Genomic DNA, 14579 nt, shown 5'->3' on the forward strand with positions numbered 1-14579 from the left:
ATTTGGGGTTTTTGCTTCCACTTTTGGGCATGAAGTCTGTTAAGGACAAGTATAGTATTTTTATTAGGAAAGTATATAGAAGTATTTATAAGAATTTTTGTATTTGGCATGAGGAAGAACTAAAGAAGAGTAGGATGAATGGATGCTTTAAAACTTCATATTTCTAGTATTCAAAATAAACCCAGCAGAATGCCAAAAGAATCTTATTTAGATCATGACTTTTTTTACCTCTAAATTATTCTATGATTTGTCTACACATTTATCTATGTGTATGCTATGGACAACATTTTCCTATCAAAAAGGATGTCTGCAAGGCACTTACTACAGCTCTGGTACTGCAAGCAGGTTATTTTGAGTTTGTACAGCTGTGCTGACTTCCAGATGGATGTTACAAAAGAGTTAGGATCTTCCTGTGTGTTGCTCATTCCACAATCAATGTGTATAATTTCTGTAAAATATAAATATCCATTTTAAACTACTATTATTCATTGTTACAGACTGAAGATAAAATAAACCTAAAATACAAGTAATCACATCTAAAGGTAATATGTATGCATTGTGTATATCATGGAACCATAGAACAGTTTGAGTTGGAAGGAACCTTGAAGATATCTAGGTCCCTGTCGTGGACAGGGGCACTTTCCACTAGACCAGGTTGCTCAGACCTCCATCCAACCCAGCGCTGAATGCTCCCAAGAACGGGAAAACTTCTCCAGGCATCCCGTTTCACTTCCTCACCACCCTCAAACTAAGGAATTTCTTCCTAATATGTAATCTAAACTTTTTTCAGTTTAAAATGATTCCCCCTCATCTGTCACTACAGGCCCTTGTGAACAGTCTTTCTCCCTCTTTCTTTTGGGCTCCCTCCAGGTACTGGAAGGCTGCAATCAGGTAGTCATGAAGCCTTCTCTTCTCCAGGCTGAACAATTCCAATTCTCTCAGTCTTTCTGCACAGGAGATGTGCTTCATCCCTCTAATCTTCTTCATGGCCTGCTCTGGGCTTGCTCCAACAGGTCCATGTTGCTCCTGCTCTGGGGACCCCAGAGCTGGATGCATTCCAGGTGGTGTATCACCCCGCTGGCCAAGATGCTCTTGATGCAGACCAGAACATACTTGGTTTTATGGGCTCTCTGTGAGTGCACACGGCTGAGTTATGGCCAGTCTCTCATCCAGCAGCACCCTCAAGTGCTTCTCAGAAGGGCTCCTCTCAATCTGTTCATGCCTCAGCCTGTCTTGGTATGAGTGTTGCCCTAAACCTGCTGCAGCACCTTGCACTTAGTCTTGTTAATCCTCATGAGATTCCCATGAGACCAGCTCTCAAGTTTGTCGAGATCCCTCTGGATGGCATCCTGTTCTTCAGATGTGTCAATCACATTACTTGCTTAGGGTCAACAAGTTTGCTGAAGCTACTCTTGATTGCCTTATCTATGTCATTAATTACAATAATAAATTACACTGTTCCCAGTACACACTCCAGAGGGACATCACTTGTCTCTGATGTCCATCAGAATACTGAGGCACTGACCACTACACACTGGATGTAACTGTCAAACCAATCCATTATTCATCTAACAGTCCACCTGTCAAATCCCTCTCTCTGATTTAGAGAAAGAACGTTGTGGGGGACCCTGCCAAAGGCTTGGTCCAGTAGAAAAGAAGCAGAAGCCCAGTAGAAAACATCTGTAACATCTTTCCAAAGAATTCAAATAATTAGTAAATCTAAAGTTTACAGAACATTTTAACATTGTAGATAATTCTCAAGCTACATAAAAAGGAGCACCACTCTTTCTTCTTTTGGTCTCTCCATTCCCTCCCAGTTGTGCTCTCTTATGTTTTTCTCACCATTTTCTTAACCTGGAAGAAGTTTTAAGGAGTTAAATCATGATGAAGATGGATTGTTCAAGGTCAATATTCCCTTTCTGCTACTTCTGTTCCCTGGATCAGATCACATGAGGTTGGGTGCCAGAGCTAGGGATAGGGAAGTGGCAGGAATATGTAAAATGTAGCAGGTAAAAGCAGGTGAGACTCTTTCATCCAGCAGTGTCTAACATTAGCTAAAGAATCACTTGACATATCCATTTTTCTTCAGCTACAAAATCCTTCTAACCTAAACAGGATTCCTCACTTTATTTCTTATTTTTTTTCTTTTCTTTTGAGATGGGGAAACATTTGGTTTCTTCTTAAGGCACCATAAGTTGGAGGCAGCACAATGGGTAAACCACAACCATTTAGTCACCTGCTGTGAGTAACAACTGACTCTTGGTGGTACAAAAAATTGGAGTTTTGAAGAAGTGCTGTCAGCAAGTAAAAGTAACTAGTGTTTGCTGCTAAAACAGGGAAGGATAAACAATTTTTCCATTTCTGTCTTGTGAGGACTGAGCCACTGTCAACTAACTGTCAGTCTGGGCCCTCATCAGAGCTCACTTAGACCTCCGCCTGCTGACCTTTCATGGTGTACTGGTCAAAAATATTTTTCATAGGAAGAAAGAGGGTGCTAGAAGTTCAAATGCAGCAATTAGTAACAGGATAAATGACTTGTATACCACTATATGGGACTTTAGCATTCATCAATTGATGGGTCTAAACTTTGGAGATGCAGTTTTAAGCTGATTACAAACTCTTCTAAACTCAATTTATTACTACTTCATAGAAGACTAGAACAGCTCTACTCCACAGATACTTAATAATCAATTCAGCTACTGCAGCAATGGACATCGAAATGATAGCCTTGGAATGACAGTCATCTTGCCAAAAGGAATGTTCAGATCTGGGTCGTGTTAAATGTGCCTCCCCTTCTATCTCTTTGAAATTACTCATTGCAAAACTGTCTGCCTGGCTACATTATTGCAACAAATTTATTATTTCTCATTATCTATGCACATTGAAAACAAAACAAAATGAAAAAAGACAAAAAAACCCAAACCACTAAACACCCTCCTCCCCAAAACAGAGACCTGTACATCTCTAAATTAGAGCTTGAAACTAGCATTAAAAGTTCCTGTTGCACATCTACAATAAATATTTTTTGATGCATTAATTTTCCTTACTTTTATTTCATTAGATTTTCAGCTGTAACACCACAATCTGTAAATAGATGCATAATGTTTCCGGATTCTTCACATCAGCACTTTTGCTTACACTGAGGGCAATACAATGGGATAGGGTCTGCCTGATTAGAGATGTTTTCCCTCTGATCATATGTTCAAACCTTTCATCTTTCATGGCTTCACATCTGAAAACCAAAAATATCACTTACATTCTGAAAGAGCATGTTGCTTCAGCCAGTTTATAAAACCCATGATATGAACATACACCCTTCTATACATCTTTTGCTATAAATATGTTGCTATTCACAACCATGAGCAACCTGTTTTCAGAGCCACAGTAAATAGAATTTTTATGCACAATGCCAGTTTATAGGCACCTAATTTATTCCCTTATGAGCTTTTGAAGCTACCAACCACCAAATAACTTTTCTTTTTCTCAGACATGATACAAAATAAGACTTGCAGTGAGACCCTTCTCACGTTTATGGGACCATATTGAAGCCTGCAGCAATTGAACTGCTGGTACTAAGGACTGGAATAGCTGGCACTAATTAACAGTACTAATATTAGGAACCCCTGTGTCTTTTTTTAGAAGGAACATGTCAAACAGAGGCATATGTGTTTTATAGCCTTCATTACAACTAAAATATGCCAGACATTAAACAGCATAGTGTTGGAGAGGAGAGATTGTCTAAGGACAGATTATGCATTAAAAGTGCTACATTAGTGTCACTGTTTATATCAAGCTAACACACAGAGTTCTTTTCTGAAACCATGCAATTATGCTCCTTGTGCACTTTTAGGTGTCTGAAAAAAAAACTTTTCTTCATTTAAATGATTTTTGAGAATAGGATTTCTCAAGTGGTGATTCTGTAGTTGGCTGGGAGTCTGGTTACGTGGATCTAAGACAAGCATTGCAATTAACTAGCTAAAAGGTAAATCTGCTTGAGGTTTTTTTTTTTAATTACATGTAGCTATAAAATATTATTTTCAAATTACATTGAGAAGTATAATTTCTAAAAATTATTATTATTTGTTAAATTAAAGCCCATCTGGGATGCTTACTTAGCCTAATCTACGGAATGCAGAATATTTTCAAGTTTTAATTTAAAAAAGACAGCTTTCTGAATGCCTGAGTATTCACCTTAGTTGCTGACATTATGTAGTAGCTGTCTGTAAAGTTGAGGTGTTTGTTTGTTTTTAATTACACTAACACCTGTGTGCATCTATTTTGAAACTGAAAAACAAAGACAGGGTTGATTCTGTCGGTTTGGTTTGATTTGTCTGTTTTTCTCTACAAGACTTTTGCATAACTTCTAAGAATCTCTAAAATATATAAATAAAATACAAAGGATCATGTTTAGGCTTAAGATAAAATACATTTTTTCTAATATAATATGAATTCACTAATCATCACACTGAGGGAACACACATGAAGATGCTTTGACATAATTTTCAGTCTTCAGAAGAGATAGCAGTCTCATCAAACAGATCAATCTCACAAAACAAACGTCTAGATTCTAAACCCTTCATTTATCTTGTATACCTCTTTTTGTGAGCTGTCTCATTCCACCCTAATCCTCAATTTTAGAAAGGTTACTGGGAAGTTAAAACTTTATCTCAGAAAAATCTGAATTATTAGTACCACTTCAATCCAAAATTATTTAGCTGCAGAATTCAAGCAGCCTAAGAGTAGAAAACACAGGAAAAGAACATTACTTGCCCCCAAGAAGTCTATTATTCACCATAATAGATATGATACAATATCTGTCCACAATGGATATAGTATTATTAAATTAGCAAAATTTTCACATAAAATGTGCCTATACATACATATGCATATACACACATACATTACATACATATATTTTAATATATTACATAAATATTGTTTTCTTAATTAAATCATTAAAATAATTGATTACAAGTTTTTAGCAACAGAGAAGATGGATTATAGGAATGGCAGTTACATGTGTGCTTTTCTTAGTTCAATTAATTCTTCAGCTTAAATTCTGTTATGAAACAGCATTTTTCCATCTAGTCAATCATATAGTAGATTTGCAAATTTTCTGAACCATACACAGGCTTCAGAGAGTCAGGAAAATGATGGTAAGAAAAGTCTTATCCTGGACTCTCTTTTCTGACTTCTGCTTATTTGAAAAGTTATTATATTATTCCCACTGTTACTCATCTTTTAGTAAGCATGAAAACAAATAGGTTACAGCATTTATCATGTGTTTTTCTCAATGTCTTGTAAAATGTACATCTGCAAGTTTCCACAATGGCAGCAATCCTGATGTCGACATTTACTTAATTTTGTACTATCTTATCAGATGCCTCAGAACACTTTCCAGGATAGCTTTTTCCTACAAGCTCATAGATATGTGACACTGTAAAATGAAGATCAAGCATGAATGAGATGTGTACAAGTATCAGTTTTATTCCTTATGAAAGTTGTTCATATTTTCATATTCAAAACACATTTCTCACACTTAATTAGAGATTAAAAACAAGCAACCCTCAAACAAATCAGAACAATGCAATCTAACTTAATGTACCCCATACATATCTTGCATTTAGCTGCCAATAAACCCCAAATTCTCATCAAGGATTCTTGCCAGAAAGCCATCTCAATAACAGTAACTTCATTCTGCTCCAAGACAAAAGATAAATAGCCTTTGATATACAAGGCTATGTACACAGTAAAAGAAATTGGAAGTTTATTTCCTCATAAAGTCAAAGTATGTGACAGTAGTGAAAAAAATTACTGCACACCTAAAGGATAGCTACTTCTTTAGTTCAGAAAAGTGCTTTAAGAGGGAGGAAGGTTAAAAAATAATCGTATCTTTCATGGTCCAGAAGACTGATACTTACTGACTTCATGATTGCAATTTGAAAAGACACCTTGGCTATTAGGAAGGTGTACCTACCTGAGGAAAATAAACAAACTCTTGAAATGAATATGCCAAATTAATTTCCATTGAGTGATAATCACCACAGTGTTAAGCATTTTCAAATTGGCTCAGGCATTTTCAGGAGCATTTTCCAAGCAAGTAATTTGTAGTAAACACCTTTAAATTTTTTCAACTAGAAGCACGCCCACCTGTGAGATGTGTCCAGATGAGATTGTCCCCATGATAATTTACTGTGAGTGGAGTCTTCCACTAAATAGCCAATGAACTTCCAATTGATTTGTAGACATAGTGAAAATTGAACAGTCTTTAGCAGAACACTTTTTGGCTTTGAATAACTTGACACATTATACTTAAGGTATTTGAACACTTTTGGAGATAAATGAAATGTCTTGAAAAAAAAATAATAGAAAAGTCTCTTGATTGACCCCACCTAATATTCTAGACCTGTACCTACACCAATACACCAACACATCTATATTTACTTATATATACACACGCACACTCTCTAAGTGTTCTGCTTTAGTGTGAAAATGGAACTCCAATAAATGTAACTTTAAAAGCAAATAATTGAGATAATCCTGAAATTTTATTAATTTGCTTAGTTTTAGGCTACATTTCTCAAAATTATAGGTTTTTATTGTTATTTTAACAGAAGACGTCCAGAGTATCTAAGCATGACAGAAGCAAGAAATTTTTATGAAACACACATTATAAACTAATGTAAATTTGAGGCTGCCATAATATCACAGACTTCATTGACTACATTTTTATGGAAATTGCTGTTTCCCACAGCTGTATTAATGTTTAAAGAGACAAACTTTATCACTACCTAAAAAGGAGTTTCAACAGATGGCAAAAATGATCTCAAGTAACACAAAGATGAAGCCAGCCTGTCATCATAAAAATGATGTACTTTCTTATACCCGTAACAGAGATTCACATATGGCTTTAAAAAGCACCTGTTTGAAGAGCTGGCATAAGTACAAACTCTGTAAAGGTTTCCATTACTTTGTATTATAGACTAATTTTGAAGGTGAAAATGAGAGTAAGGTTCTAGTTCTCATTCTTAGTAGAAATTCAAAAACTCATGAAGGATACAAAAGCCAAGTTAAAAGAAAAAAAAAAAAAAAAGGCAAATGAAAAATAAGTGCAGAATGTTAACTTGTTCCTTCTTTAAAAAATAAAACTTTTAGTGTTGCGCTGCAAAATACACAATACAGACATGTACATCAGAATTGAAGCTTTGAAAATGTGGGTTTTTTAGGCTTTTGTTTGTTTGTTTGTTTGTTTGTTTTCTTTTAAGTGAGAATCTCAAAATTTGTTTGAAGGACCACAAATGCTTTTGAGAAAACAGCAAAGCAGAAAGTATCTTAAAGCTGTATTACATGAACGAAGGAAGCTAAGAGTAATGAAGAAACGACATTTTTATGACTAAGTCATTATTCTGTAAATATAAAAAAAAAAAAAAAAAAAACCAAACTTTTTTAAATTTAGTTTTAAATAAAACTAAAGCCTTATTTGAAACTGTTGGCTAGAAGTAGGGATTTTTAACCAAGAGATAAGCATGCTTCAGCCTTTATAAACTACTGCTTCTCCTAATAGGATCAACAGGGCAAATCCTTCCTATGTTTAATCATAAAAGCAGCTGAATATTGCTTCTCTCTTTTAGTGTATTCAGAAATTAAGATGAGGCAGAGGGTGAAAACTGCTGCTTTCATCTGTAGAAAGGAAACAAGTGGTGTAGTCGTGATAGGGCTGACGTGGAGGGCAGCTGCCACTTGATACAGGTGGCTTATTTCCACATCCCCTGTGGGCAAATTAGGAGTAACCAGGGTAATTTATGGCCATATTTTAGCGTTACTTGTGGCTCCTTCAATGTGTCAATTTTATTGGCAACTAATTCTAGTTGGATCAACCTTCTGTACATACAGCAGCTTCAGACCCAGAAACATAATTACCAATGCATTTCATCATTATTTGAAATTTTGAGGATAGCTCTGTGATGAAGCATTTTAATTGAAATTTATTGTGTTTTTAAATATAGACTGTGGATACTTGTTCTGCCTTATAAAAAGATGCAATCTAATTCTAAAGATGTCCAGAGTATTGAGCAAAATCAAGATTTCTAAGCTGCAGTTCATTTATTAAGGATAGCAGATCATTATATACTGTACCTCTTTAGTGATTAGAAAATTAAATGTAAAAACCAATCTACGTTAACACTTGAAAGAGTCTGATTACTCTTTCTTCTGTTTCATCTGTGCCATTTGATTGCACCAGTATTACTGTTTCAAAAGTGACTTTATGGTGAGAAGGGGAAAAAGGAGCTTCAGAGAAGAATAAACTTGCACAGAGTTGTTCACTCACCAGTCCTTCAAATTATTCCTCATTCTTTTTACTGTTTCCCACTTGTTATTGCATCCATAATGCTTTTCAAATTCTCATGCAGGGCATCTGATGCACTTCACAGTTACAATTACTGCCAAAGGAAAACTAAAGTTACTGTATCAAGGTATCAAACAGCAGGAGAGTGAGAGCTGGAGGCTTTGTTCAATTTCAGCCATTATTTCCTAGTTCAGTTTCTGACATTATGTTACAGTGGTGCATGTATTGTATTCAGTGGCAAATGCAGGCAGATTATAGAAAGAGCAGCTTGGTCACATTGCATCTCTCTGTGTGGTGAGACAGTCATTAGTGCTTGGTTCCTTCTCTAATGCAAGTTCTCATAACATAATCTGCAATGGGGTTTCCTTTTGTCATTGGAAAGGATGCAGTTAACAAACCCTCAAACCATCCAAATGCAACACATACAAGAAATTATGAATATTCTTTCCTCATTTGGTTTACACAATATAAAGTACTGCTTCTGAAGTAAAGATGTGCAAAAATAGCATCTCATATTTTTGAAATGAGTGTTTTTTACTGATATGTACTGAAATGGAAAGGAAAAGGTAGTACTGAGGGAAAGAAAGGCTACAGTAGGCAGCATAGTTTGGTTTTCTTAAGTCACTCACACATTACTTTTAGACACATTAGCAAGGATTTCAGTGATTTTTTACCTACACCACAGTGGTGCAAAGTTTGTGATTCCTGGGTTGGGACATTAGTGGATATCAAAAACAAGAGCATAGTAACCATGTACAGTAGCTAGTATATCAGCTGGTTTCTCAATCAAAAATATTACGAGATAGGAACCACAAAAGTAAAACAACAGGTTTTCAAATGAAATTAAGCTTCACCTCATAACTGTGCAATAGATAATTAAAAGTTGTTTGACTAGGTAAAATGCAGTTTATTAATTATTTATCACGTGTCCTATTTTATGCCATCTTTTTACCTCCTCTCTTTTGTCTTTTTATGAAATTTCTTCCCAATATGTATGGCTGAACTACATTTTATGGTCCTTTTCACTTTTTCATTTAAATGCTATTGTTTTTTTCAGTCTAGTTCCTCAGGTCGCTTACTTATTCTAAGTTGGCTTCCTTTTTTTTTTTTTTTTTTTTTTTGGTTATGCCAATTTACTCCTCTTCTGCCTTCAACCATGTATCTATTTACCTGCTGCAACTTACTCCTTTTCTGCTTTTATTTGTTCTTCTTCCTCTGTTCTACAAAATCTTTCATGCTGCCAACCTTCTGGCCCTTTCTACATAAAAGGAAGACCAGTCTAGTGAAAGCTTCACTAAGTTATGGTCATGTACCAAAGACCACAGTTCGCTATTCTTTCAGCTTTCTAGGTAGATTTTTCTTCCAATCAAAATAATAGGAGTTGTATCTCAACCTTATTTAGTCCTATCTTTTACATACAAAGTTGTCAGAAGTGATGTCATCCAGATGATGTGGTAATGAGACATTGGTGGTGAGCCCAATGCCTCCCTAAACATTTTAGGCTTGGGTAGTGGCCCACAGCTCCTAGTTCCTCATTTGTCTGGTTCATTGCCCAAGCACAGAGAGAATAACCTGCTCTCAAGTATGAAAGTGGTTTAAAACCCCTCAAAATTTCTGTAGCTCACTTAAAATTTCACTAATGTTTTAAGCAGGGGCATCTCCAGACTACATCTGCGTAATCCTTGGAGCGACGTTGTCTGAGCAAACTACATGTCTCTTCATTTTCTTTAGGCTTATGCACGTACAAAATTCCCAATTCTGTCTCCAGAGGTTTTCCAGAGCTTGCCCAAATCTTTTTCACATGTAAAAGTAACCCCCTTCTAAAATCTTCCCTCTGTAGATAAACTTGATGAACAGCAGATTGCCATTGTGCTTGTAAACAGGAAGCAAGCATTAAAGCTTCTCTTTAGGGAGATAAAGTCCTTCCTGCCTCTCCACTTTCCCCAGCTTGTCTTCTATTTCTGAAAACAAAACAGACTCTCTTCACATACACAAACAAAACTCCTCTGTAAAAATCAGAACTTTTCAATAATAGCCAAGTTTGACAGAAGTCGACTTAAAAAAAAAAAAATAGAAATGAAGCTGTCTGATGTAAAAAACATAAAAACATCCTGCTTCAGCATTTTCAAACTGGTTTATTTCCAAACTACTTTTTCAACATTTTTTACTGGCCACCCAAAGCCTAAGCCTTTTAATTTTTTCTTAAAATCAGAAGTTTGAATTGTTCTTAAATACTAATTTTATAAAAAAAAAAAAAAAAAAAAAAAAAAAAAAAGTCAGAATCAAAATGCAGTTTGAACTTACAGATTTCTCTTTTGTTAAAAAAATAAAAAGGTTCTGAATGATATTTAAATCACTGGACTTTTTTTTCTCCAACATTCATGGTGGAATCTTGAAGCTCACATTAGTAACAACATAATCTGCTCATTTTCTTCTTTCAAGATGGAGAACATTTTTTTTTATAATGAAGGTTACAGTACAAGTTATAATAAAACCAAATTTTTTTCCAGTAGATGCAGATACACCCTTCTGAATGGCAGAAGCTGTTGTAATTCATTATCAGCCAAAAGAGCTAAGCAGGAACAGGAGTTGCATGCTGAACAGCATGACTTCACATGAAAACGTAGCAAAATATGTGCTTGTCTCCTCCAGTGGAAGACCTCTTTTGCACTGCAACAATCCTCTTCAGGCTATTTACTACAATTTTGCAATGGACTCTGGTATCATGCTGGGAGACCTAATTATACCAGAGGGACTCTTTTAAACACTAAATACCACAAAGGAATAGAAAGCAGTTTAAACATAATTCAAAAAAAGCATTCTCATTTCAAAAGTTGTGAGTTTTTTGGTGGTATGTTTTTTTCAAATTTATGTCTCACTCCTCATGAGTTCTAGTAATCTGTGTTAGTTAATCTCAATTCTGACAGTTCCTAGATATGAAGTGATGATCTAACTAATAGTTTTCCTTTTTGGGTTCTACATTTTTACATGCACTTACATGATTTTTTTAAGCACACTCAAACACACACAGCAGCACTACTTACACAGATTAAATATAGATTTGTCTTCTCTCAGGTTACCTGAGAGATTTACCTTCTACATTTTGCTGCCCCTACATTAGGACTCCATATATCATACAACAGGCATGTTATCAAAGTGTTTATGTTTCCATAATCAAGACAAGGAGAAAAAGAAAAATGGAAGGGGATAGAAAAAGGTGAAAGGGCAAAGGAAAAGAAAAAGGAAAAGGAAAATACATACCTCTTGAGAACTCTGTGATTTAGTCACCATCCTAAAATGGATTAGACTTGCTGGGTTGGATTGGGTTGAAATGGACTTGGCTTTGCAGAAGAGTGATGTTATCACTACTTAGACTGCTATTGTAGTTATTCTCACATTTTCTGTGTCATCCTTCACACCAATTTGCTCTGTGACATGTTTGATCATGGCCAGGTGCCAGAAGCCCGCCCAACTGCTCTCTCACTCCCTCTCCGCAACAAAACTGCGAGAGAAAAGAAAATGGAAAAGCTCAGGGGTTGAAGTAAAGAGTGATTACATATCAATTACCACGAGAGTGATAACAGACTTTGCTTGAAAAATTAATTTAATGGATTGCACATTAAAAATAGAGTAGGATGGTAAGAAACAAAGTTAAACAGTAAGATGTTCCCCATCCCAGTTCTTCTCACACTGTTCTTCCTTGCTTCTGTCCTGGTGTATTTATCCAAATAACCTATTTGTACTTAAAATCAAGCTGATTTTCTCTGACAAACGTGGTAAGAGGCTGCCTGTGAGGTAATCTATATTATAAATAAACAAATAAATATATAGATCATACTGTGACTACCATTCAAGTGGGGTAAAGGTATAATTTTATGTTTAAAAAGTTTTACCTCTTTACCAATTATTCCATAATTAATATTGAGTTCCATTATTTCATTGCCTAATGTCATTGTCATTTCTGACTCAAAAAGCTAAAAGAAGTTTCTTATCTCATGAAAGAAAGTTGCACTAACACTGTCTATCATTTGTGAGGATCCTTCTTTATGACACAGCAGACTGTTGACAAAGAGAGTTAACTTCCTGCTGACACTGAATTTTTTGAGGCTATACTCATGTTTATAGTTTTTCACAGTTGTACTGTTAGTTTAACAGAAAGAAGGAGGTCTGTAATACCATCTTTTCACCACATGAAAAGTTTCTGTAAGGTTATATCTTCTGTACTCTCCTCAGCAACCTTAATTATATGACTCTTGAGCCTCAGGGAAACAAAGATTAGAATTCCAATGAGACAAACACAGAGGTTTCCCAAAGACTGCCTAAGCCCTGTAATATCTGTCTTAAAAGAGAAGGAGAAAAAAAAAAAAAACTAACTCAAAACAAATTTAGCATTTTTTTTTCTCTTCACTGAAAGAGTACACTAGGAAAGGAAAGAAAAACCTTTAATGTACATTAGGTTGTTATAACCATACTCAAACTTTGGTGTCAGTCCAATGACACTGCCTAGAAACCTTTTCTGATTAGGATATTTTGAGTTGGGCTTTTTGGTATGGACAGCTAAATTACTCTCGATTCTTAACTTCTAGATGCTACCATGTCAGACAGTATAAGCATATGATTCTACTGATCATGGGTTTTTTATAGGCTAGCAAGGGATATTGACTCTTCTTTCCCTATTTGTCTTGAAGAGGCAGGAGATTTAACTTACTTGCTTCTCTGAAAGCAGATGGGACTAATGGAACTTCACCATTCTCAAAGAATTGTCTTTGTTTTTTTGGCAGCTGAGCAGTTCTGTTGGACACTGTTAGTGATTAAAATGTCCTTAAATATTCACTTTTTTGGGATAATTTTTGCAGCTCAGCTTGGCACAGAGATGACTTCCAATTGTTCAAACAGGCAAAAATTAATCCAGATACCTGAGGACAAAAATCCTCTTCAGAGTTTGTGATAAAACATTTTTACAACTTTTTTCTGCTGGCTTGATGTAAAGGAAGAAGCATTCATTGTCTCTTGACATGCTCTTCAGATAACCTGAAATATTGGGAGTTATTGTGCAGGTAAAATCATTATTTGTGAAGCTGTATTACATACTATGAAAAAAAAAATTACATCTAGCAGGACCTGATAATAATGTACTCTCACAAATCTGTTTTGGTTACTCTGTATTTCTACTCTTCCCTATCCCTGGGATATGCTGAATAGCAACAGTAGAAATTATTCACGTCAATGCCATTAATCACAGGTAAATGAGGGTCCTCTAAACATAGTCAAGACAGACATTTGCCTGCAGGTTTTCTGGGGGAACTTCAGTCTAGAGAGACTGAAGGTATAGAAAAAGAGGAATAGGCAATGAGATCAATTAAGTGGACAGTGCTTACTAGAAATTTTTCTTTCAGAAGAAGTGAGATTAAAAAAAAAATCCCCAAACAACCTGGCCAAAAGTAGAATAGATAGATTCTTCTCAGTCAGCCTTCTTCCCCTGGCAAGGAGTCAAGCACCTTTATACCTCTAGCTATTGGACTGCCTGTATCCATCTAGACATTTGTCAGCTCTAGATTGTGTGAGCAAAATGCATTCTGACATCTTCAAAGTGCTAAAATAAATAAATAAATAAATTAAAAAGCTTGTGAATGACACCTTTGTGCTTTTATCTCTTGTAAGAAAGGGTTTACAAGAGCTTTCATTTGCTTCTAACCCATAAACTACACCAAATGTATTGGCTCTCAGTGCTCATAACCTATAACCTATATAACCTATATAACCTATCCTTCCCTATAACCTATATTTTCTTCTTTATGATCATAGGACAAGGGTAAACTATTGTCATACAAGATAAGTGAATGATGGAAAAATGTCAGAAGTATTTAATGTCCTTTATTTGCCAAACAGGTAGATAACTTTGACCAAGAGAAAAAAACCATACAAAACTCCACAAATATAATTTCTGATTGCAAAACCAATGATTTCTAAATAGAAGCTAAAAAATCAGTTTAGGTTGAGACAAAATTGTTTTTTTGAGTCAGAATTCAGACACTTGAAATATTTCATCTAAGAAGAAAATGAGTATGGAGAAATTTGCTCTAAGTTTATTTATTAATTAAGCCAAACTTTTAAGTGAACAGTTTCAACTAAGATCATATTATTGACAAAGAACAATCTTCAAACCCTTTTTATCACCAAAAAACTAATGCTGTGTTAGGTTTCAAAGATGTATCTGTCCCTGTGGATTTAT

At 35.3% G+C, this 14579-nt stretch overlaps 1 protein-coding gene across 1 annotated transcript in view; it reads left to right on the forward strand.

Moving 5' to 3' along the window:
- The window catches only part of CDH9 (cadherin 9), a 47347-nt gene that overhangs the window by 6810 nt on the left and 25958 nt on the right, over window positions 1-14579 (forward strand). The gene's annotated exons all lie outside the window — the stretch shown is intronic.

Source organism: Sylvia atricapilla, chromosome 1 (genome assembly GCF_009819655.1).
Source record: "Sylvia atricapilla isolate bSylAtr1 chromosome 1, bSylAtr1.pri, whole genome shotgun sequence".
NCBI lineage: Eukaryota > Metazoa > Chordata > Aves > Passeriformes > Sylviidae > Sylvia > Sylvia atricapilla.